The sequence below is a fragment of the Haliotis cracherodii genome, unplaced genomic scaffold, assembly GCF_022045235.1.
Source record: "Haliotis cracherodii isolate W230 unplaced genomic scaffold, xgHalCrac1.p SCAF_24, whole genome shotgun sequence".
Lineage (NCBI taxonomy): Eukaryota > Metazoa > Mollusca > Gastropoda > Lepetellida > Haliotidae > Haliotis > Haliotis cracherodii.
This window is the reverse complement of record NW_027266280.1, coordinates 4,120,545-4,145,515: the sequence shown is the minus strand read 5'-3', so window position 1 is coordinate 4,145,515 and position 24,971 is coordinate 4,120,545. Positions and strand designations below refer to the sequence as shown.

The following is a 24,971-nucleotide window of genomic DNA, read 5'->3' as shown; positions in this document are numbered from 1 at the left end:
CAAAATATTCTGTTCTTTTAGTTATCTGCCCTTGGCCTTTCCGCCTACGGCCTTCGGTTTTTGGCGGGCACTAGTACCCATCGGTCCTCATACACACACAAAATTTGAACAAAATCGAGTCAGTGGTTATTTTTCTAGCTCTGGTACAAAAATCAGCGGAATAATAATAATATTAAATCAAACGCTAACACTGGGACTCTTCAGCCTTTCGGCTTGGTGACTCTTTAACAGGCTGTAACTTCTTTGTCAGTTGGGCTCCAGTCAAACGGATTAGCGTTCTGCGTTCGTCCGGGTCCTGGGTTCCTGTCGCATTGCTGAGATAAAGTGCTAAACCTGTTTCCCACCTCTTTCATATATTCGAATCCTCAAAGGGTTTACCTGTACCAACGCCGTCAAATGTAAAGAACCTCTGGTGAGACATCACCACTACTAAATTGACATGTGCCTGGGTGTCCCAGGATGATTTTACCAATTTCCAACTTCGACCATGTTCGAATCCTCAAATGGTTTATTTGTACCAACGCCGTCAAATGTAAGGAACCGCTTGCGAGACATCACCACATTTGTCCCAGTGTGTTCTTAACCCAAGTTTGACTAGACCATGTTCGAATCCGCATATGGTTTGTTTGTACCAACGCCATCAAATGTAAGGAACCGCTTGTGAGACATCACCACATGTGTCCCAGTGTGTTCTTGACCCATGTTTGACTTCGACCATGTTCGAATCCGCATATGGTTTGGTTGCACCAACGCCGTCAAATGTAATAAACCGCTTGTGAGACATCACCACATGTGTCCCAGTGTGTTCTTAACCCATGTTTTACTTCGACCATGTTCGATTCTGCATATGGTTTGCTTGTACCAACTCCCGTCAAAAGATTGTCACCGTTTTCAGGACACTGCCGCTACCAAATTGGCGTGTGCCACAGTTTCCCAGATTGTACTTAACCCATTTCCGACCTCGACCATATTCTAATCCACAAATGGTTTGCTTTTAATAACGCCGTCAAAAGTAAGGTACCGTAGCAATTGGCAATTGAGAAATGAAGAACCAAGTCAGCGAGTCTGACCACCCGATCCGATCAGTCGCCTCATGTGACAAGCTTACTGTAGTTGCCTCTTGAGGCAAGCATCGGTTGAAAAAGGCCAATTCTAACCCTGATCATCAAGGGTAGTACACATAATACTGAAAAGACTGTGGAGAACGCTTGGGTATCTGCAAAGCCAGTGAATGGGGGTTTATGGTAGATTTATGAGGCGCTTCCTTCAGTATTTGTACTCAAGTCTAATTTTTTACTAAAATCAAATACTACCACCAAACGGTGGAGCTTTCAGTATGCAACCCAGAAATAAAATTAGGTACATATAGTATTAAAACTTTATGCAAACGTTCAATAGTTTCTGTTAAGAACCTTAGAAGCTATGATCTTAAAAGTAACATTTCGGTGAAAAAAATGATCAAAATCAAAAACCAATATGTCCGCAACTAAAAAAGATATCCAAAATCGGCTATTAACTTTTGATGTGTTATGTATGGAGACAATTATCAGAAAGTTTGAAAGCATTTCATGCAGTGGACTCAAAGTTGTTTGCATTTGAAGACAGGTACCCAAAAGACACTGTAAAAACCTTGAATCCAATATGGCTGCCAAACCACGTGACCAATGACAAAAGCCAAAGAACAAAAAATGTCAAGCAGCTCAAGCAGCAGATACATGCAAGGTTTCAAAGTAATCGGATAAGCGGTTGCCGAGCAATAGGTCGAAATACATCTTTAAAAAAAATCTGGTTTTTTGGTTATCTGCCCTTGGCCTTTGGGCCTACGGCCTTGGGTTTTTGGCGGGCACTAGTACCCAACGGTCTACATACACACACAAAATTTGAACAGAATCGAGCAAGTGGTTATTTTGCTAGGTCTGGTACAAAAATCGGCGGAATAATAAATAATAAATAATAATAATAATAATAATAATAATAAATCGAACGATTTCAATAGGGCTCTACAGCCTTTCGGCTTGGAGCCCTAATAATAATAAGCAACCAATGTATTATGATCAGGGTCCATCGGTATCCCTTCAGCAAGTGCGAATCAGGTCCTAACACATCTGTTTTGTCATGTATCACGCGCTATACAGTCGAACCTCGCTTATCCGGACAATTGCTTTTTCTAAAATGTTGTCCGGATAAACGAGTTTCTGGATATCTGAATACCTTGTTATCTGACCAGAAGTCCTTCCCCTACCTCAATTCTACCGAGGCATATGTGAAATGAATGGCAAAAATATGATTTATGAAGGATCGACCAATTACTAATAAAATACATTGTGCTGTACAGACCTACGCAGCATGCTGTGACAGCGCACCGCATTATTGAAACGGCTGAAGAAATGCATATGTAGCCCAGTTTAGACTATGCACTTGTTTTGTGTACAGATACGACGGCGAGGTTGGGGCAACCTGACACACATAAGTCATTCATGTGTGAAAAATGTTGTCGAGGCATCTGTAAACGGCTAAAGAAATGCAAATGTAGCCTAGTTTAGACTATACACTTGCTTTGTGTACAGATGTGACGGCGAGGTAAGGGCAACCTGACACACATGAGCATTAAAAGACATGTTTACCTGTACTTGTAGTTGACTGCCAAAAATGATGTCGAGGCATCTGTACATCTTCTTTGTCGAATTGCATTATTAAAGTACATCAAGATGAGACATCATATACATTCATATACATTTGTTTAGCACGAAACCTTGAAGTGTAGCCAGGACATTTCCAAGAAACTATGGGCGGCCATGTAGCTTCAATATCTTATAAATTATATGACTGAACATATATAGGTCATAGGTGTATTCAGTAAACAAAGATCTGAAGGGCTGTATTTCCGTCATCGAACACACTATGCGTTCATCACAGTTTGTGACGGATTACGTATACGAACGAACTAGCACTTGTTTGGCAGGTAGGTTTTGTTAAGATTTGTTATCTTGTTCTCTCTCTACCCTCTACTTCCTTAATCACAATTTAAATCCTAAATAGACTTTCGGGCCTAACACTGTGGCAATTTTAGACCCTCTGCTTCTGTATTTACTTGAGCTCATTTCCCCTAAGGTTTACACATCTCATAAGACTAAGTCATCAGTGATGTCAAAGCTGTCTGACATGTTTCTTATGAACAGTTTATGAAGCTAAACAATGTCCAAGAGACTTAAGCACAAAAATACGCGAACACTTCTGACATAGAATTTCTTAAGAAAATACAGTGAAAATGCTTCACTTTGAGCCCCTTGTTTTCTTTAAATACGATGTACCGTGACATAATAATAGTTGTATTTAGGTACATATAATACTAATCTAAAGATGTGAATCCATTTGATGATACATTTGTTAGGTTTAAGTTGATTTTGACAGCTGGGGCCAAGTCGGACCCAACACAAGTCAAACACTTCTGATAGAGACTATGTTGAGAATGTAGAGGGAAAAGGGCTTCACTTTGAGCACCTTGTTTTCTTTAATTACAGCCATCAGAGACACTATAAAGTGATATTTAGGTGGATATAATACTAATCTATAGATGTGAATTCATTTGATGATACATCTGTGAGGTTTAAGTTGATTTTGACAGCCCAGGCCAAGTTGGACCGAACACTTCTGACAGAGATTTTCTTTAGAAAATACAGTAAAAATGCTTCACTTTGAGCCCCTTGTTTTCTTTAAATACGATGTACCGTGACATTATAAAGTGGTATATAGGTACATATAACACTAATCTATAGATGTAAACACATTTGAAATAATTGTCCCCCTGAGAGGGTACATAAGTCCTATTTCATTCAAAGTATTTTTCATTTTCCATGTTTTTAATCGTAGAATTCTTGTTGTTTTTAACTGATTTGGCTTAAACTTGCTGACAATCACCAGTAGCCGGAGCGATGGTGTAAATCCTGCTGGAGTACCATGTAGGTAGCAGAAGTATCGTAAGTCCCCATGGTACCTAGTATGGTGACCTACCTTTGGCTATTGGTGATCTATAGGCCATTTTTATTGTGTATTGTTATGAATGGTTACAAATTTTATTATGATATGCTAGTTTTACAATCTTCATCTGTGATGGTCTAGTGTTTTTACTGTCCTTTGTCGACAGATTTTAATGTCTATATTTATGTATGATTATGTCCAACTTGATTTAGTCATGATATGGCTGAAATATTGCCGATGTGACTATAAATCTTAACTCACTCACTCACTAAACACATTTGAACATACGTCTGTGTGTTTAAAGTTGATTTGATCGCCCGGGCCAAGTCGGACCCAACACAAGCCAAACACTTCTGACAGAGATTTTCTTTAGAAAATACAGTAGAAATGCTTCACTTTGAGCACCTTGTTTTCTTTAAGTACAGTGATATGAGACACTATAAAGTGGTATTTAGGTAGATATTATACTAGTTTATAGATGTGAATCCATTTGATGATACATATGTGAGTTTAAAGTTGATTTTGACAGCCCGGGCCAAGTCGGACCGAACGCTTGTGTGACTGTTGAGAGTATAGGGAGAAGAGGTCTACTTTAACCAACGTGTCTGCTTCAAATACGACGATCAGTGACATTATAAAGTGGTATTTACTTATATATAAAACGTTCCTATAAATATAAAAACTATGCTCACAGATGGAAATTTGTATCACGATAGCTAGAAGTATTTGATACTTTTGAAATCTTACTTCGTTTAACGATTGCTCTTTTACATGTTACCAAGTTCAGCGACGCTTACACACTGCTCCACTTTCTGGTTTTCAAGCGATTTTCTCCGAATTACTTATTTATGGTGCACTTTTTTGTTTGGTGATTCTTCATTAATGTCATGTCATCAATGTAGGTATGATCGCCGATAATGAAGTAATTAGCCAGTAACACTTTGGCCCGTCTTGGCCCGGCCCGACTTTTAGGCAATGCCGAATTTCGATGAATAACTACAAAAGCAGTTCACAATATCTTGAAAATTATTTTTTTTCATGGGAGAAATTTGTTTTACCTTCATCACAACGCCGTCCTCTGTCACACTGATATCTTCGTGTTGGTCGAGTACCACCCGTGGATACACGTCTACCCAATACAGTGGATACAGTTGCTATTCTGCATTGTTCCCTCGCCACAGGTTGGACAGCAGATCCCCTGGTCGACCACTTGAGAATGATGCTCTTCTTGCAGTTGCCAGAGTGCCAAACCTCTACAATGAATTGTAAATGACAGCTGGCGATTATATTCAACACTCGTCATTTAGAGACACTAAAGGCGATGGTTGAACTGTGTCTCTGGTAGTGTCACATCCAAAGATACACCATGACTACACGAATAAGAGAGACAGGGGTGTATTGAACATATTAATAGATGTCTGGTAGCAATGTCGAAATAGACACAATTGATACCAATACTTTGTTGAAATATTTACGGGGCACGGGTGGCACTGTCGTCTAAGGCGCCGCGATTCGCTGTGCAGAGTTGCGTCCCTTGGGCACCCCAGAGACCTATGATTGAGGGTTCGAATCCCGGTTCACCCCGATTATGTTTCTAAGTCCTCCCTAGTTAACCCGCACTCTTCCATACATTCCGGCTGGGGCTTTTGGAGTCTGCAGCATGGCTTCCTCGTTCTGGACTGCTCGCCGCCACCACAGGTCTCTGAACATGAGCCCAAGTTTGACCAAGCCAGGAGGGAACACTTGGTACCTACCAGAAACCTATGATTGTGGGTTCGAATCCCTGTTCGCCCCGATTATGTTTCTAGGTTTGTCAGCACCATACCCATGCTCGTGGGTTTCACCGAAGTGGTAAACGTCTCAGGCCTGCATCACTTCGGGCTTTCCTCCCACATTAAACTGACACACCGTGATATAACTGGCATACTGTTCAAAGCGGCGGAAAACCCAACACACTCACTGAAATATTTACTGTTATCCATGATGTGAACCTGATGCAAAACAAACAAGGGTAAAACTATTGTGCGATGTCCTTCTTAAACTAATCACAGTTTCAGACATATTTTTATTTCTTGACGGAATAGGAATACAACGTTATCCGCCTTCAGTTTTAGCCTCGTTTGTACATAAGCATTCTAACGGGAAACCTCTGTCTTAACGTTTTGTGAACTCCAAGCAATAGCTTCTCAAGCACGTAGGTGTTGCAATTACACATAATCATGTACAAAAGAGATACGCATAAGAATATAACATAGCGCCCAATCTGTACCTATGGTTGTGTTCATAATACTACTAAATAAAAGCAACAAGACCCTTTCCATATTCATAAGAAGCCTCTGACAAAAGCAGGGTCGATTGTACGATTCCGACTATGTCATGAGCTCATGTGTTTAGGAATCACTTTCACGTAGTGATGAAACAACGTGTTCGCTCTGATGGAAAACCTTTGTCTGAACGTTTTGTGAACGTTAAGCAATGTTGTCTTAAGCTTACTAAGTATTTCCTGTGTAGTGACCTACTTTGCATCTATCGGATCGTGATAGTGTATGATTACATGTCTTATAACAAAGAGGCTATGTTGAAACATTCCTTGCACTTTTTGGTAGTAGTACGTCAGCAGCTGTTGACCACAGAACACGGCAGTGAGTCTTTATCCGGAGCCGTTGCCCTCCTCCACAGGTCCTGTACGACAATGGGTAGAAGTATGATCAGCATACATAGATGTGACATGATTCAATGAACTATCATCTGAAGAAATATAAGGACAGAAGTCAGGATTTGGCATCAAATGGGATCCGTCAGATTTTTTTATATCCTACATCAACATTCCAATACTTTTCATGATTTGTGATTAACCAGAATTATAAATATATCATGAGGATGATTATAAACATCGAATGTTTCGTTCAAGGCATTGATACACATAAAAAAATCTACATACATTGAAATACACCATGACAATGCTAGTACTAAAATGGGTGTTCTAAACTTCAGGTTTACTGGTGTATCATCAGTTTATCATCAAATGTACTTCAAGCTGAGAGAAAACGTTTATTGTTGAAAATGCCTATCCTTGTACCGTGCACTACACTGCCAGAAAACACAAAGTCCTCAGTGAGAACACAATCTATTAGAACAAACTGCAGCGCCGAAAAAAGGTAATTGGGTGATTAATGTACTTCAACGGGGGTAGTAACTCTTTACACGAGTAACCAATAAATAGTTATATTGACACCAAAAATATGTCAGACTAAGTGGTAAAGTTTAATGTTAAGAGATGCACGAGACAGAGATATGAAGAATCGCGACCAAGCGGTCGGGTGTTTTTGGAGTACAGAAACGCCAATATAAGGTACACGTGAAACATCAGCTCGACCTTAATGGGTCAAATCTCCAAGGGTATGTTCTTCAACCTATTTCTGTCTCATGAAGAACATATATTGAACGGAAACAGAATTCACACTTAACTTTGCTTGGAAACATCAGCACGTACTTACAAAAGTATGATAAAAAGCATTATAACATGAAAATAGTGGTAATCACTTAAATCAACAAGTGACTCACATACCTTTTCGTTCCTCTGTGGTGCCCAAGCTCTGATGCATATCTTTGCTATAACTGCTCAGTGAAGTGACGTACTTACAGATGGATGTTTCGTAGCCCACTGTAGACACATTGCTGTGTCTCTTCCTGTTATACTTACAAAACCTATTTGGTCTTCTTATCAGTACACAAGGTCGGATCAACACTTTCAGTCATTCTTTGAACATTTAATTTCACACCACCAACACTCACTCTCAAAGTAAGACAAACGTTGCCATTCTAAACCAGTCTCAAACACACCATCAACACTCACTCTCAAAGTGAGACAAACGTTGCCATTCTAAACCAGTCTCAAACACACCACAAACACTCACTCTCAAAGTAAGACAAACGTTGTCATTCTAAACCACTCTCAAACACACCATCAACACTCACTCTCAAATTGAGACTAACGTTGCCATTCTAAACCTCTCTCAAACACACCATCAACACTCACTCTCAAAGTGAGACAAACTTTGCCATTCTAAACCTCTCTCAAACACACCATCAACACTCACTCTCAAAGTAAGACAAACGTTGTCATTCTAAACCACTCTCAAACACACCATCAACACTCACTCTCAAATTGAGACTAACGTTGCCATTCTAAACCAGTCTCAAACACACCATCAACACTCACTCTCACAAAGACACAAACATTGTCATTCTCCAACACTCTCACAATGACTCAGCATCAACATACATATTTTTATTAGAATCGGCAATGTATATTGCAATGGGAAAAAACATACCTATAAAAATGTTAACTATGGATGACTTTAATTTGATATGTTTCGAAAAGTGTGTAAATAATACCATCAAGTTGACCTATAAATGGAATATTTGATTTTCTTCAGAATTCGAATAATCTCAAAGATGAAGAGAGAACTAACATCGCAAAAGTCAGAGCTGTTTTAAGTTCTTACCAATGTTACAACACCATCCTCTATAACCATAATAGCAGTGACACTGGCTGATGTTAAAGACTCCGTGGTCACATGTTTGACTGCAGTTGTGCGTCATTTGCAAGTCCTCCCCACTTAACCCGCACTCTACCATACATTCCTGCTGGGACTGTTGGAGTCTGCAGCATGGCTTTCTCGTTCTGGACTGCTCGCCGCCACCACAGGTCCCTGAGCATGAGCCCCAGTTTGACCAAGCCAGGAGGGAACACTTGCTGCAGTCGCCGGGTGTCCTCTCTGTGTGACCGTGATAAATAGTACAAATATATAGGATGGACAGGGTAGGTTTATGTAAATCGTTAATGCCAAACAATAACCAGTCTCGATTATCCAACGAAACAGGATCAATTTGGTGTAAAAGGCAAAATAGCAGTGATAATTATTAAATTAATGGATTACAGAAAATTGGTGATGAAACTAGGTGTTTGCGAAAAGAGTAAGCCTGTCCTGTCCTATCAGTAGCAACTGCCACTTACACAGTTTGCATAAAAATATGTTTGAGTCGCAAGGTATCATTTGTACATCATCATAATCAACTGTTCTCTCCACTCAGTTCTAATTGTTCATTGCACACGGAATGTGGCTTGAGTCGAGTAAATGATTCAGTAGTTACCTATTTCACAGCATGCACCACCATAACCCGGGGGACAGCCGCAATATGTTATAGAAACGGTCCCTCCATTAGAGCAATAACCACTGCAGGCTGATGTCTCTCTCTGGTCAGATGACGAAAAGGTGCAGTTTGATATACACTGGTCAGACGTCAAACCCTTGAGACAACATGGATCGCGTGTTCGTGTTCTGGTGCCTCCTCCACAGGTGGTGCTGCAGCTACTCCAGGAACGCCAGTTGGTCCACGTGCACCTCTTGGCACAGTCACCATCCGCGTGGGCCTCATCTAAGTAAATGCACAGCACCATGGGTCAGTTTCGTCTACACAAATGCATAACCACAAGTATGTCAAAGTATCACAGGTTTGATCATATATTTGCTCTCATTCCGCTCAGGTTGATCTCACTTTGCCTAATAAATTCACATTCCAGGCAAAATGAACCAGGTCTTGCTTTATATTGGCACTAAACAGGCATTAGTATAATTACCAAAAAATACCGACAAGTGCATAAGAGTGAGTGAATGAGTTCAACTTTAAAGTCACACAGTACAATGAACTAGGTTATCACAGATATAGATATAAAACTAGTATAAATCTATAAAAAGATGTAAACATACACCATACATGATAAAAAAGAGGCTATATTGGTCACTAACCACTGAAAGTCACCATACTCGGAACCATGGAGACTAACAGGGCCTATGCTTCTTGCATGGACCACAGCAGGATTTATATCATCCCCTCAGTAGGCATTTTGAGTCAATATTAGATCGACAAATATTCTACGTTTAAAAGAGTAAGGATATAAATATTTATTGAATGAAATGGCACTTACAATTTCCTCTCAGGGGAACCATCTTTATACACTACTTTAGCCCCATTCGAGGATACACCTACTAACTATGTCATATACAAATGTATTCCACTAAATCTAAAAGATCATGTATTTCATACAAGACATCAACAAAATTTATTATACAATTCTATTTATGAAACAGTAGTTGAATGAGAACTAATATTATTAAGACGATTTTTTATGGTTGAAATCCTGAAATAAACTACCGTCCAAAAGAAACTCGGCAGCCTATTTGAAGTTCGATAGCAAACAACACCAAAACATAAACGAACAGAATAAACTGTATTGTAAACATGAATATTTACCACAACCTTAGGCAGAAAGTCATAACAATAACATGACAAGCGAATTAAATATGGCTGGTAATGTTCAGGTGGGGTATGCAAAACAGTTTTTTCATTACACGTGCAAATGACTAGCTCGGCACAAAATGACTATAGATGGTGTTTGTGTCACCCTAGTAGCGTGTGTGACCTTCAGTGTCTTGAATGCAGGCAAACACTCTCCTACGAACTGAATTTGTCAGTCGCCTGATGACGTCACGTGGGATGCGTCGCCATTCTTCGTGGAGGGCCTGGATGAGTTCATTCCGTGTGGTTGGAGGTTGTTGTCGTCGTCGAATTTGCCTGTCCATGAAATCCCAAAGGTGCTCTATGGGATTAAGGTCTGGTGAACGAGCTGGCCAGGGCAACACATGGAAATTGTTGACATTAAGAAAATTTTGCACAATGTTAGCAGTATGTGGCCTAGCATTGTCATGCTGGAACACAATACCCTGTAGTTGTTGACGAAGAAATGGAAGCACAACAACGCGTAAAATCTCATCCCTGTAGCGTACGGCATTCAAGTTACCGTTAATGATGACCAATGGCGTCCTCTCATCAGCACAAATGCCACCCCACACCATGCCACTCATACCACCGAAGGGTACGACCTCTTCGACACAACAACGAGCAGTACGTTCGCCTCTTCGACGATACACACGGTGTCTGCCATCAGAATAGAACATACAGAACCTACTCTCGTCAGTGAAGAGGACACGTTGCCAATCACGTCGTTGCCAACGCCTAACTGTTCGCGCCAATCTCAGTCTTCGACGACGATGTTCATTCGTCAACAGTTGCCCTCTGTAAGGTCTATAGGTTCTGATCCCTGCTGCCCTTAGTCTTCTGGCTATTGTCTGCCTGCTGACCACACGACCCAACGCATTCGCTGCCGATGACGTCACAGGTAGGAATCGATTACGCAGGTGCAATTTGTGCAGGTAGAGATCTTCATGGGTCGTGGTCACCCTTGGTCTGCCTGTTCTTGGCCTGTCTGATATGCGACCTGTTACTCTCAATCGCTGGACCAAGTTGACAACGGTATTACGGGAGCAGTTGAATGTTCCTGCAACATGCGACTGTGTTGCCCCCATTTGCAGCATTCCTATAGCCCTCTCGCGCTGTTCTTGTGTTATCCTGGTCATTCATTTGGTGTTTTTTCTTCATACTGCATCTCTAAGAGATAAACTTCGCAGTTTTTCAAGCGATTGTTCACGTGCAATTTTTAAAAAAAACGCGAATAATGATTTTACTTCCAAAATCACTTTCCCACAACAACACGTGCACTACACTTCAGTAATTGCACGAGTTTTTATTCGATGGGTTTAGGCGACTGGTTTTGGCTTGGTTGCATTTGGGTGAAAGTATCTGTGTTTCAATAATTTCATTTTTCAAGTTGCCAAGTTTCTTTTGGACGTCAGTTTAGTTATTCCTTATGATGGAAAAATCGACACAGTCAAGCAGGGTATGCTTGACCGTGATTCTTTCATCACAAGGGATACAAAATGGAGGATCCTCACTTTTCAAAAAATATTCATGAGTGAGTGAGTGAGTTGGGTTTAACGCCGCTTTTAACAGTATTCCAGTTACATTACGGCTTGTCAGCTTAATGTGGGAGAAAAGCCCGAAATGATGCAGGTCTCAGACGTTTACCACTTTGTTGAAACCCACGAGCACGGGCGTGGTGATGACAAACCTAGAAACATAATCGGGGCATACCGGGATTCGAACCCACAATCATAGGTTTCTGGCGTGCCCAAGAGACGCAACTGGGCACAGCGAATCGCGGCGCCTTAGATGACTGGGCCACCCGTGCCCCCTCACCTTTCTGAAGATAGTGTACACTAGATCTTGCACCTTTTCCTATAATATTTTGTAACTTAATTCAAACATTGGACATAGGATTCTTGAATTAATTGATAATGTGTAGGTTTGCCAAGATTGGCGTTTAGTTTGCTTGAAGATACGATGGGTTTAGCATTTGATATCTTAAATTTGTTTAAATTATGGTCGTAGTATATTCGTTAGTTTTAATTGACGGCTAAACTTGCATATAATCGCCAGTGGCTGAAGGTATGATGTAGATCCTGCTGGGGTCCATGCAGGTGGCAAAGGTACTGTAGATCCTCTTGGTCCCTAGTATGGTGATCTACCTTCACTTGCTGGTTATCTATAGCCCATTTTTACAATGCATTGTTCTGTTTCATAATAACTTTTTATGATCATGTACTATTGTTAGAAATTGATATCTGTGATAAGTCTAGTAATTATACTGTCCTTTGATGACAGGTTTTAATATAGTCTAAACTGATGTTTTCTTAACGTATAAATTGCTTTAGTCACGATATGGCTGAAATATTGCCGATGTGACTATAAATACTCACCACTCACTCACTCACTTAAATTATGGACTGTGGGGCGTTTGCGGAAATATTGTTTGGCCTTCTTCCTTGCCTTTCTAGCTTGTTTACAATCATCAGTGTACCATGGTTTCCGTATATGTGGATTTGTAGAGGATTAAGGAATACATATTTATACATCAGCAATTGTACTTAATTCATCAGAATAAGAATTAGTAGGCTCAGTAGAATTGACAATTATTTCAGTTGTTTTATGTACTTTAGCATAACGTTTCAAACAAAGACCTGTTGGCCTTCGTAAGAATAACTTGTGATGAAGGCGGAATATCAGCTTGATAAACTGGTAAAATAGATTTCGAAAATGATCATTATTATAATCATTGTTTATCATTGCTAGAAATGCATACATCATTATTTGAGATATCTAGGATTTGCCCCTTAGCATTTGTGTGTCTACCAACCCAGAGCGGGTTGGGACCATTTATACCACCCATGGTGATATATGGCTTAGGCAATTGATCCTACAATGCCTGTAGATCTGACTGTTGCAGATTTAAAGTAGGTGGAACATACAAAGAGCACACTGTAAAAGCCACGTGTAATGTAAGGTGTGCAGCAACAGGTTGACATATAGTGAGACAGGACTGTGGATAATTGCTTCACCAAGATAGAAGAGCCTCCAGTTGCCATAGCATCTGGGGAGCAAACACTGGTAAGAGCTGTACTGACGTAAGTTAATTCTAACCATTTGCTTTAAATATGCTTCTTGCAGGCAGAATACAGATATTTTACTGAGACTCCAACAAGTTCATACATATGTTTTCGAAAGCAGCAAATCATCTTAAATGGCATGAAAGTTATTTATTTGTCCATAGCAACTCGTCACCATAACTTTTGACAATGTCCTGAAGTGTAGAAAAAGTTGTTTAACAAAGTCTCGTGTAATCGTTGTTGGTTTAACGCCTGTTGTTACAAGGGGGTAAACCTGGGTTCGAATCCCGGTTCACCCCGATTATGTTTCTAGGCTTGTCAGCACCATACCCGTGCTCGTGGGTTTCACCGAAGTGGTAAACGTCTGAGACCTGCATCACTTCGGGCATTTCTCCCACATTAAGCTGACACGCCGTGATATAACTGAAATATTGTTAAAAGCGGCGTAAAACCTAACTCACCCCCAACTTGGATGTGGCAGAACTTGAACTACATCACGGTTAATCACGGTTACTCATACCTCGCAGCTGTCAATGGCTGAAATCTTGTTTACATTCTCCGTTGCTCCGTAAGCAAGATGACAACCCCGATCTATGATGTGGTTCAACATTAACCTGTAGATTTACTGGGAAGGATCGAGCCTGCTGGTACAATATGATTACCAATGGAACTGAGTATGTCTGAACAGCCAGTTCTTAGCCTGCAGACGAGCCGGACATTTTTTGCACGAGGTTGGGCCTATCTTATTCTGTCTTACAGACCCTGATACAAATATATATCAAATACAGCCCATGCAAGTCTATAATGTTTGGCAAGTCTAGATTACTGCAGTATCAGTATCTGAAAATGAAGAGAGTCACTGGGCTCCCTTTTATTATACTTGTATTAAGATAACTGAACAACTGTTTTTTTCTGTACGATATGTTCATTTCAGAGACTAGATGTTAGTCTAGGCCTATCTCAGAATCTGCATGTTGTGACCTGTCAATTTCTAGATTTCATGGATTCCAAGCCAGAGTGTGAATGGAATGAGACATTCGTGGCCCAGACATAGTGGGTCGAGTATGATTTTCTTAATTGTGCGTGTTCTGAAATAAATTTCAGCAAGTTTAACCTCAATGATGTAGGGACATTGTTTTCGTGGATTTTCGAACGGACGAGTGTTTTCTGAGTGATGGAATTTAAAATCCTCTTATGCCAAATCCTCACGATGGTGACGGAGACAGCGACGAATTTGATCACAAAAAGGTTTGTAAACAACAGGTTGTGATGAATAAAGTTTTTTTCAAACACTTTTTATAATGTTATATATTACTTTTATTGTCAGTTGTTTCAATGTGGAAATAGCTTAAATTGTTCCGATTCTGGTCAAAATAGAACATTTCCCTAATTGGGCCTTTACACAGGATGGCGACCTTTGTGCCTCCCGCGTGCGAGCATAAAATTTGCCAGGTCGTCGTTGGAGGCTCAAAGGAGGCCTAGGTCGTTCCAAGGTGGTACACGGGATTTTCAGACATCGCCATGGACGCCATGGTCGCCGTAAATTTTTTAACATGTTCAAAACAGTCGCACAAAGGTCGCCGAGGAGATTGGTTGTTCAAAGGTGGCAGAAGGGAGGCACAAGCATTGCCGTTGTTGCAGAATGAAGGCACAGTGGTCACCCAATTGTCGCCAGGTAATTTTCCCGTCAATCTGGGTGATGCTTCTGCCTCCCTTGTGTCTCCTTTGGGCGACCAACAGCGTGCATTGAACGATGACTCTGGGGTCCGCTGTGTCTCAATTCGGCGAGCACAGCAACCCTTGAGACACCATGGCAATGCTTCTGCCTCTTTTCTGCCTACTTTGGGCGACCTGTAGTGCCTCCTCAGCTTGCCTATAAATAGAGGGCTTGTACCTGCAGTTTTTCATTGTGGTTGCAGACGCTGAACAACTCGAGCTGTTACTGCTGAACAACTGCTGGAGCAGTTACATAGAAACATGATTTTCTGGGTTTAGGCGATCATTGAACGTCCTGGCCAGTTTTTGATTGCTCAAAGGTGGCACAAAGGTCGCAGCCCTGTGTAATGGGGGCTTAAGAGTTTCATAACATTTCATCTGTATGCAAAAGATATGCCTTCGTTAAATCTTGTAATAACATCATCGAAGCAGTCAGGGTTGCGGCCTAGCCAACGCCCAAAACATCCGATATCAAACTACCGTATTTCCTCTATTTGACGCTATAGCGTCTGTTAATTTCGCAAGAGCCCTTGCCTCGGCGTGTATTAGAGACATGGCTGGTATTAGAGACCCAGCGTGTATTAGAGGAAATAAAAACAAGTTTTACAGTTTATATGGGGTGATCGATGGGCAGCCATTTTCTTTGAATCGATATGTAGGCTATCTATGTATTCATACGCACGTTTTTTGTGAAAAGGCTTAGTATATTTGAAAGGGGTTTCCGTAGCAAAAAGGAAACCTCTTTTTAACCAATCAGAATCAAGCATTCATCAATGTCATGGTAGAATGTACCGTATTTTACACATTTACACATAAAAAAGAAACGTTTGATGCGTTCAAGTCTCATTGGATCTCGCACACATGTACTTATCTCTATAATAGCAGTTATGATACAACGTCTTTGTGAGCTACCTAATAGACTAGAACATGCATATATAGTGAACAAGGGTTCGGTTCACAACAGATACCATATGTACTAAGGGTGCACAGTGACAGTAGCCACTGCTGTATGTACAATGTGTGAAGCCCATTTCTGGTGTCCCCCGCCGTGATATTGCTGGAATATAGCTAAAAGCAGTATAAAACCATACTAACTCACTCATTAGTAAATATATAATATGCTAGATTAAATATATGCTGGGTTGTTCCCTACCTCTTTCACAGCAAATGCCGTATCGTAAGGGTGGACAGTGACAGTAGCCATTGCTGTATGTTCCTCCATGCTGACAGTCCGTGTTACAGGACTGTGTCTCTCTGCCAGTGTTTGGTAGGCTGCAGTCTCGTAGACATGCATCATAGTCAAGGTCAGCCTTACAGCACAAGCTTCGTGTCCTTGTCTGGATTCCACCTCCACAGGTCCTGCTGCAGGATGACCAGCTCGCCCAGGGATACCACTCACAGGTGTTTAAGTTGTTAATGCAGTTTCCATGACAACACTGTGGTACAATTATGATTAACAGGGTGATACTCCAGGCAAGCTTCCATACACCCATTGGAGGATGAGTAACTGCACCAATCTTTACTTCTGTTATAACAATCTAGTAGGTTTATCTTGTGTGTGCAGGGTCTTTGCACACTTCTCAGTCTTCCTGTGACGAATGTCAACTAATGTCAATCCAATGTCAGGACACAAGCTGCTTACAGTAAAACACAAGACAGTCGGCAAGTAATGAGTAGTAAGTAGCTCTACTCCAGGAGCAAACAGAAGCAGTGCGTTCTGATTGGTCGAGGAAAGACCCGTTAACGTGACGTCATGCTAAAACATGGCTCAGTCTGGGGTGCAATGGCTGATAAAGCCCCGCGCTGTAACGATGCAAAATTTTCCGTCTCTCGGAGGAAAATACACAGTGTAATCTTTCAGTAGACAGAACGCCAGGATGCATTGCTTCGTTTGTGCGGTTTATCAGTATGGCTTTGATATATGTCGACAAAGGTCAATCGACATTCAGACACAAACTGGTTGCAGTAATCGACATAACACGATTTCACAAGACGGTCGGCTTGCATGTGACTTAGCCATGTCAGTTTGTTTGCTGTTACAACCTTTGCATTTAAACAATTCACACAACTTATTAATATATATTAAACACACAAGTAGGCTGGTAACTCTTAATATCGGTTAACTTACCATACTTTGATTTTTCAGACATTAAATCAATTAAATAATAACGTCAAAACTCCATTTTATAGCCTAGTTCTTCTGGAAGAACACGGTCACTAGTTATTCATATAATATCTATCATTCTTTCAATTGTTTGGTTTGTGTTTATGATCCACAAAATCACAACTAGTTCGCTGTAAAATGTATCTAAAGTGCATATTTGTGATTAAACAAATGACTGCTTAGAGTTAATGAACTCGACAGCAAATATCTGCTAAAAGCAGAGTCGATTGTATAACTATATCATGAGCACGTGTTTACGAATCAGTATCAAATAGTGATGACTCCAGGTGTTCGCCAAAAGATGAGCGTATCCTGTCCCACCGGTGACATCCGTCAGAAACACATGCAAAGGCCGGTCAATTGTTCACCTGAAAAGAACACGGGAACATATGGTTCAAGTCAAAACAGGGAATTGCATCGGACATCGTATTTGTCACTGATGCGTCAAATTTGGAAAAGTCCTCCACAGTCTACCATAAAAAAAAAATTGAAAGCTTTTCTGGGTCCTTGAATGTTGTCACCTTGATCAAACAACCCTAAGCAAGAGTCGCATGAAGCTCTTTGAAATCTCGGCAGAAGGAGCATGCTCGACTGAATCTCAAAAGTTATGAAATGTAAACACCAAAGGTCGGAGCTTCTGGAATATTGCTCGACATGAAGGGACAGTTGACTATTTGAAAGTTGCAGTCATCCCTCTTGCCACACAGTCTTGTGGAGAGTGTTTTGTCACTGTGACAAATGCATAGATCTAAATATGAAACAGATGAGACGGTCTCACTGGACTCCTGTTTTTCTAGTTCAGATGGGTAAATCAGTGGAAGGGAAATGGTTAATTCATTGTTATTGAACGATATCAGACCATCGATATACCTGAAGCTTAAGTTAAGCTTCTTGGCCAAATTACATTCTTCTGACTTTGCCAATCCGAACAGAAATTCCGATTCATGTGCATAAAGAAATAGATCCGCAAGAAGGGGAACACAGTTGGTGCCCATGGGGATGCCTCCGCCTTGCCTAAATGTCTTACCCTCAAATGTTACATAGATGTTATCAATGAGAAAGTCCAGCGTTTCAGATTTTGCTTTCTCAGTAAACTTCAATTGCATTTGCTATCATTTTTCACGAATTGCCCTGAACCTCTGAATATAGATATGTAACTGTATCTGTATTCACAGCATTTTGTAACAAATGCCCCATGTATCAAGGAATGAAGTTTTTCCTTAGGTTTGTAATGTTGGATAGTGGTGTAGTAAGCTGAAAAATCAAATGTTTTACAGAATGGAACTTGTTTCTTTTCTGAAATTGCAAAAAGACAAACAAATCCTTTGAGTTTTTGAGTATCCACATGGTATTAATTCCACTTCTCTCAAATACTTTATGTGAACTAAAGAAATTAAAGTCCTTCCTTGATTATATTAAAATTATGGTCAGTCTTTGAGACAGGTTTTAAGTGGTACATTTGCTGGACCCAGCAGCATATCTCTTTGTACGGATTTTTATGGAGCTTCAGAATCCAATACAAAAGGAGAATGGACATGTCTTCAGGCCAAAAGTTGTTGGTACCGATGCATGGTTTTGGCAGATTTCTTCCTCAGTTCACATACTGGCCTTAAATATGGCATTTTTTTAAAAGTTCCTGTGACATTGAATAACATTTAATGCAAAGTTATGTTTTTTACCAAATCTGAAACAATTTCGGTTTGCAACAGATAAAAGACTCCTGTAAGTGTTCAAATGGTTTAGCTTGCCAAACTGACTTCAGAAAATGCGTGATTCCGTAAAAAAAACCATGAACACGCCAAAATGTCAATTTACAAATCAATAGCGTATGTGTCTCAACCAATCCGTTGTTCGAGTTGAACTGCCATATCGTCAACTTCCTCGTTCATTCAACAGGCCATTGTGTTTATTGTTGTTGCGGTACTCACATTGTTTAAAGAGTTAGTAATTTTACACATTAGCTTTAGATAAATCTATTTTTCTGAATATTTTTCTGACGCCATTGTCTACAACCAGCTGTCATATTGCAGGAATACTGAGAGTACGGCTTTACACAACACACACAAAAACAAAACGAATAATTTTATAAAATGCCATACAGCGTTCTGAGCTATATTGTACAGAGAAACCCTACACATTCTTAGCGTTGGATAATCACAGCGAGTTCGAAATAACAACGAACGACGAACTTGACGTTTTGTTCAAAAACTGTATTTTAAAAATCTTGTCATATTCCGTCAGTGCCTGTGAAGTTCTATTGTGGGCGTCTATCCCACGGTACCTTGGTTCCCGAAGAGTAGGTCTTGCCTGCAACAGCGAAAGACATTTCTTAAAGAGTACAAAGTTTTATTCAATTTATAAGACACTTTGTTCCAATGAAGCTCTGTGGATTAAAACTCATTGCAATGATGCAGGTTTGTGCACACTACATTCCTCCATCATCCGTGACGACATACGGCACCTTTGCGGTGTAATCGTTACGTGTGTCTAAGTTTAGTCAGGTAATTTAATGAAGTCTTGTATAACATACGAAAGTCAAATGAGCCTTGCTCCGTGCGTGGACTTCATGCTAACCCTACCGTGACCTGATATCGCAGGCTTCTCACGGTATTATCCCGTTCGCGGAGCTCTCTGTACTATCGACCCGTGATATTGCCGCAAAAGGCGAGTATGCTTGTCGTAAGAGGCGACTAACGGAATCGGGTGGTCAGGATCGCTGACTTGGTTGATGCATGTCATCGATTCCAATTGTGTGGATCGATGCTCATGATATCAATCACAGCATTGTTTGGTCCAGACTCGATTATTTACAGACCGCCGTCATATAGCTGGAATATTGCTGAATGCGGCGTTAAACAACAAACCAACCAAACCAATCTCTATACTATCGCTGCAACCAGTCACAGCTCCCTACTCTGATAGGGGACCACAACCATGCTTGGAGTTGAACTCGCAACCGACTGACTGTTATGTTTACAAACAAGTGATGACTGTTGTGACGCCGAATACTCTTACCCATACTAAATCATCCTCTTTGTCAATTCGAATTTCTGTTTCATTACAGCTATCATGTGATTGAGATAGTAAGAATGTGAGGGAGAAGTTTGTCGATTTTTCGTTCGTCTGCTATCTCGAACCAATCCGATCAAACACAAAAAAGTAATTACATCTGTGAAATATGTCAGTCGTAAACCTTTTCAAAATTAACTGTAATGACATTTCCAAAGACATAAACAAATGTATGAACGTTACTACATTTTGGGTTAGAGGGCAAATTTCAAGATTCTTGTTATGGCCGCGCCCACACTGATGACGCCGAGATCTCAGAGTATAACGAAGCATTCGTGACCAACTCGTGTTATTCCGGGACAAGCCGAATAGCGACTCGTGCCCCTCTCATGGCCATTTTTGCGACCGGGTTCCGTCTTGGCGCAAACGGGCATACCTAAAACAATTGTCAACTCGTCGCGTTATGGTTCACATTCTGATTGGTTTGTTGTATTTTCGCACATAACATTCATCGATAGGGGGACGAGTCATTCGTCACCACTCGCCGCTTTCCGTAACCTGCAAGAAGACTCGTCCCCCTATCGATGAATGTTATGTGCGAAAATACAACAAACCAATCAGAATGCGCGTATGATTTCAAGTTCTTCGTCAAAGAATCCCTCAGAAATAATTTTTGATTTTACACATGTCTTGCATCTAAAAATATACCCAAGACACAGCTAAATGTGTTTAATCGTACTGTATAATTCTGCACGTCCTATGTGCTTTAAATTGCATCTGAAATATATATAATGTATGGAGAAATATACGTGAACCATAACGCGACGAGTTGACAATTGTTTTAGGTATGCCCGTTTGCGCCAAGACGGAACCCGGTCGCAAAAATGGCCATGAGAGGGGCACGAGTCGCTATTCGGCTTGTCCCGGAATAACACGAGTTGGTCACGAATGGGGGACGAGTCTTCTTGCAGGTTACGGAAAGCGGCGAGTGGTGACGAATGGATCGGCTTGTCCCGGAATAAGACGAGTTGGTCACGACTGGCTGGAACCATGTAGTTGGGAATGTTGTCATATACACATGACAATAGTGATTCATTCATCCGGGTTTAATCAGAGCGATCTCTCAATGGGAACCTTATTCGGTGACCCAGCCTATCATGAGAGGCGCCTAACGGGATCGGGCGGTCAGGCTGGCTGACGTGGATGATGCATGTCATCGCATTCCATTTGCGTAGATCGATGCTCATGATATCAATCAGTGGATTGTCTGGTCCAGAATCGATTATTAACAGACCGCCGTCATATAGCTGGGATACTGCTTAGTGTGGCGTTAAACAACAAACAAACAAAATAATGGGAACCGTTCGGATTAACGAGGTTTAAGTGTATCTCTGATTTTCTATCATGCTCTTACCAGTGTCCAAGACAATATGTCCGGCAGTGTTCGTTAATCTCCGCCGTAGCATGGTTCGGCCATGTTGCGTTTTGGTCATCCAAACATTTCATCTCGCAGGCTTGGAAAGGCGTGATCAGCTGGCACAAAACAGGAGCTGTGGACAGTGTTTTGGGGGGAGTTAGTTTATTTGTGAGATATTCCACCAGAAATATCCAGAAATGGGCTTCACACATTGTACATGTAGGGAATCAAACCCAGGCCTCTGACGTGTCGAGCGACTTCCGAAACCACGAGGCTACTTCACCGGCCTGTTAATTTGTGAGGACGAGACTGGTTGAAAGCAACATTGAATATATACTACTCAAAAGAAGTTAAGGACCACCTGATTCTTTCATATTACTATAGTTAATACATCATGGCATGCCAGATTAACTGTAGTAATATGAAAGAATCAAGTGGTCCTTATCTTCTTTTGATTAGTATATGTTCGTCATAGTCGCCGTCTCAGTTTAACACATTTGTTTCTCAATAAAGATTTAGATGTTAGGATACCTTCTTCCCTGAAAATAACTTGCAAAACTGTGCTGTACGATCTGACAAAGCTCGGTAAAAGGTAAAAATTCAAAATATTGTTTATAATATTTTATTCATAAGGAAATACCAAAATTTATCTTTAAACAGCAATGAATGATATCAATAAGAAATACATTCGTTGTAGTTATTCTAATTTCGGGAAGCAAATAAAAAGAACCATCAAATAACGTTATGCCGCCTTGTCTTATTCGGGTGTAAATAAACCGACTGAGTCGGCATCAACGAAATTGGCGGTCATTAAATCGGGTGTAACCGACTCGGTTGTGACGAAATAGAATGTAAACAAAAGCGACAAAACTGTTTCTATAATCATGAAGAAATATCTGCCAAAGCAGAGTCCATTGTTTGATTCCAGTTAGTGGTGATACCAGGTGTTCGCGAAAAGGTGCGCGTATCACAAACACATGCATAGGCCAGTCAATTGAAACAGATCGGCGGCTTTTATTTCTAGTCCGTGTGGGTAAATCAGTGGATGGGGATATCTGACAATTATTGATCGTCGATACCCTTATCAGCTCATCGATATACCTTAAGTTACACTTCTTGGCCAAATTCCCGTGTGATCTTTACGGAGTCGGATAACGAGTTTTTGACAACGAGATCGGATGTTAAGAAGTCGGGTACAACGAAATCGGGTGCAACTAAATCGGGTGCAACTAAATCGGGTTTAACTAAATAGAGTGCAACAAGGATGGTTGTAAAGAACTCGGGTTTAGCGAAATGGAGTCTGAAGGAGTCCACTCTAATGACGTCGGTTGTAAAGAAGTTGGGTGTAACGAAGACGGTTGGTAGGGAGTCAGATAGTCGAATGTACGATGTAATGTCAGGTGGGATAAAAAAAAATATTATGTATTCTTTTTTTTGGAAATAAATAATTACGTCAGATAGTCCGATGTAACAACACCGGGATGTGACGACGTCAGATACTCAGATGAAACGAAGACATGTGTAACGAATTAACGTCAGGTAGTCAGATGTAACGAAGACAGGTGTAACGCCAGACAGTCGCCATGCTCCTCCGTGACGTAGAAATGAAAGCAGTCTGTAATAAAAGACAGTCAGTTCCTGTCAGTCTTTTCATAATTATTTCGGCAATTGCGCATTTACGTCCCAAACGGTATATATATCCCAACACGTCGCCATTGTTAAGATGGCTTCTCTAGAACACATGTACCCTCACACGAAAATGAATAAAAGATAAACTAAGATAAAATGGCGTGCAGATTAACACAACCGAGGTATATGGATATTCTGGATATGCTGTTCATTATGTGCGACTCAAACAAAAATTAATTTACACTCGATTGTTTCATATAACTATAGTCATAATGTCATGTCCCGATTGTTTCATATAACTATAGTCATAATGCCATGTCCCGATTGTTTCATATAACTATAGTCATAATGCCATGTCCCGATTGTTTCATATAACTATAGTCATAATGCCATGCCCCGATTGTTTCATATAAATATAGTCATAATGCCATGTCCCGATTGTTTCATATGACAACAGTTAATCTGTCAATGTCTGATTTTTTCGTATGACTATCACATGACCATGACAGATTAACTCTAGGCATATGAAAAAATCGGGTGTTCTCCTACTTCTTTTGAGTAGTATATTTTTGTTTGAAAACGAATGTACCATTCTGAAAGGATGTTTTCAAGAGCGACTACATTTATAACGACTTCCACAATGTTGTCATTAAGCATGAATATAATCAATTAACTGACCTGCTAGTACGCAGACAAAGAGAAAGGCAGCAAGACGACCCATTCTGACAAGTGTTCCTGCTAATCTGAGACAAGAACACAAAGTCAGCTGCTCGTACAGAGATAAGCATCAAGATACCGTAGTCCTGGCATTAATGGCGCCAAGTGTCACTGCCTTTGTGTTTCTCTGCTCGGTTTATAACTAGCATATTGTTTATTTTACAATTTATAACTTGTGAAACTTACATAGTCGTCTGAATATAAACGCGTTTTGTTATATAATTGTATAACATTATAGAACCGTTGAAAAGGGTCAAGAGAGAATTATATTCAGTAGGTATTCCAGGTTAATGTGTGAATAACCTATATTTGTAATTGAGAATTGTGTATTATTCATAAGGGCTCGTTATAAAATATACATGCCTGACTTAGAATATAGATTGCCCGAGTATATAAATAGGGCAGTGTGTATTATACATGATGCATAATACGGATATAGCATTCAGAAGTGCGCCTTAATTATTGGATATAATTATCTATAACATATGGCATCGAGTATTATTGGAATTTCATCCTCGATTTTCAAGTGTATATTATATCCACTTTATTACGCAGTTGCTACCACATCTGCGTTTTAGAAGTGACGTCGCATCTCCATGTCTCTCAGCTTCTTCCCACAGATTAATTCTCGCACATGAATGCAATTTGATTGGCGACCTATTTTTAGCGTTTGGCATCCGACTATCGAATCGAAAAGTAGCTGTGGGCGGGAATGGATGCAGGGTGTAAACTTGCGATATAATGCATTTGGTAATAAAGGGATGGTGTTACTTCTCACACACTTCGGTTACTACTCCTTACGTACATTTCAGTCACAAATAAAGGACTTAGATTTAATAAATCACTGGCAGTGGATAGTCAAATCTTTCAGTGACATAAATCCTCCCTCTCTTCCGATGACGATACACTGATATGAATAATGAAAATATCTTTT

The 24,971-nt window shown here is 40.4% G+C and overlaps 1 long non-coding RNA gene across 1 annotated transcript; it reads right to left on the bottom strand.

Annotated features, from left to right (window-relative positions):
- Nucleotides 1-19,495: 19,495 nt before the first annotated feature.
- Nucleotides 19,496-24,073, bottom strand: LOC139472514 (uncharacterized). Its single transcript, XR_011653892.1, has 3 exons — nucleotides 23,999-24,073; nucleotides 21,689-21,824; nucleotides 19,496-19,572 (listed from the first exon to the last, which is right to left on the bottom strand). It is a non-coding gene; the product is annotated as an uncharacterized lncRNA (long non-coding RNA).
- Between the last annotated feature and the right edge of the window lie 898 nt (nucleotides 24,074-24,971).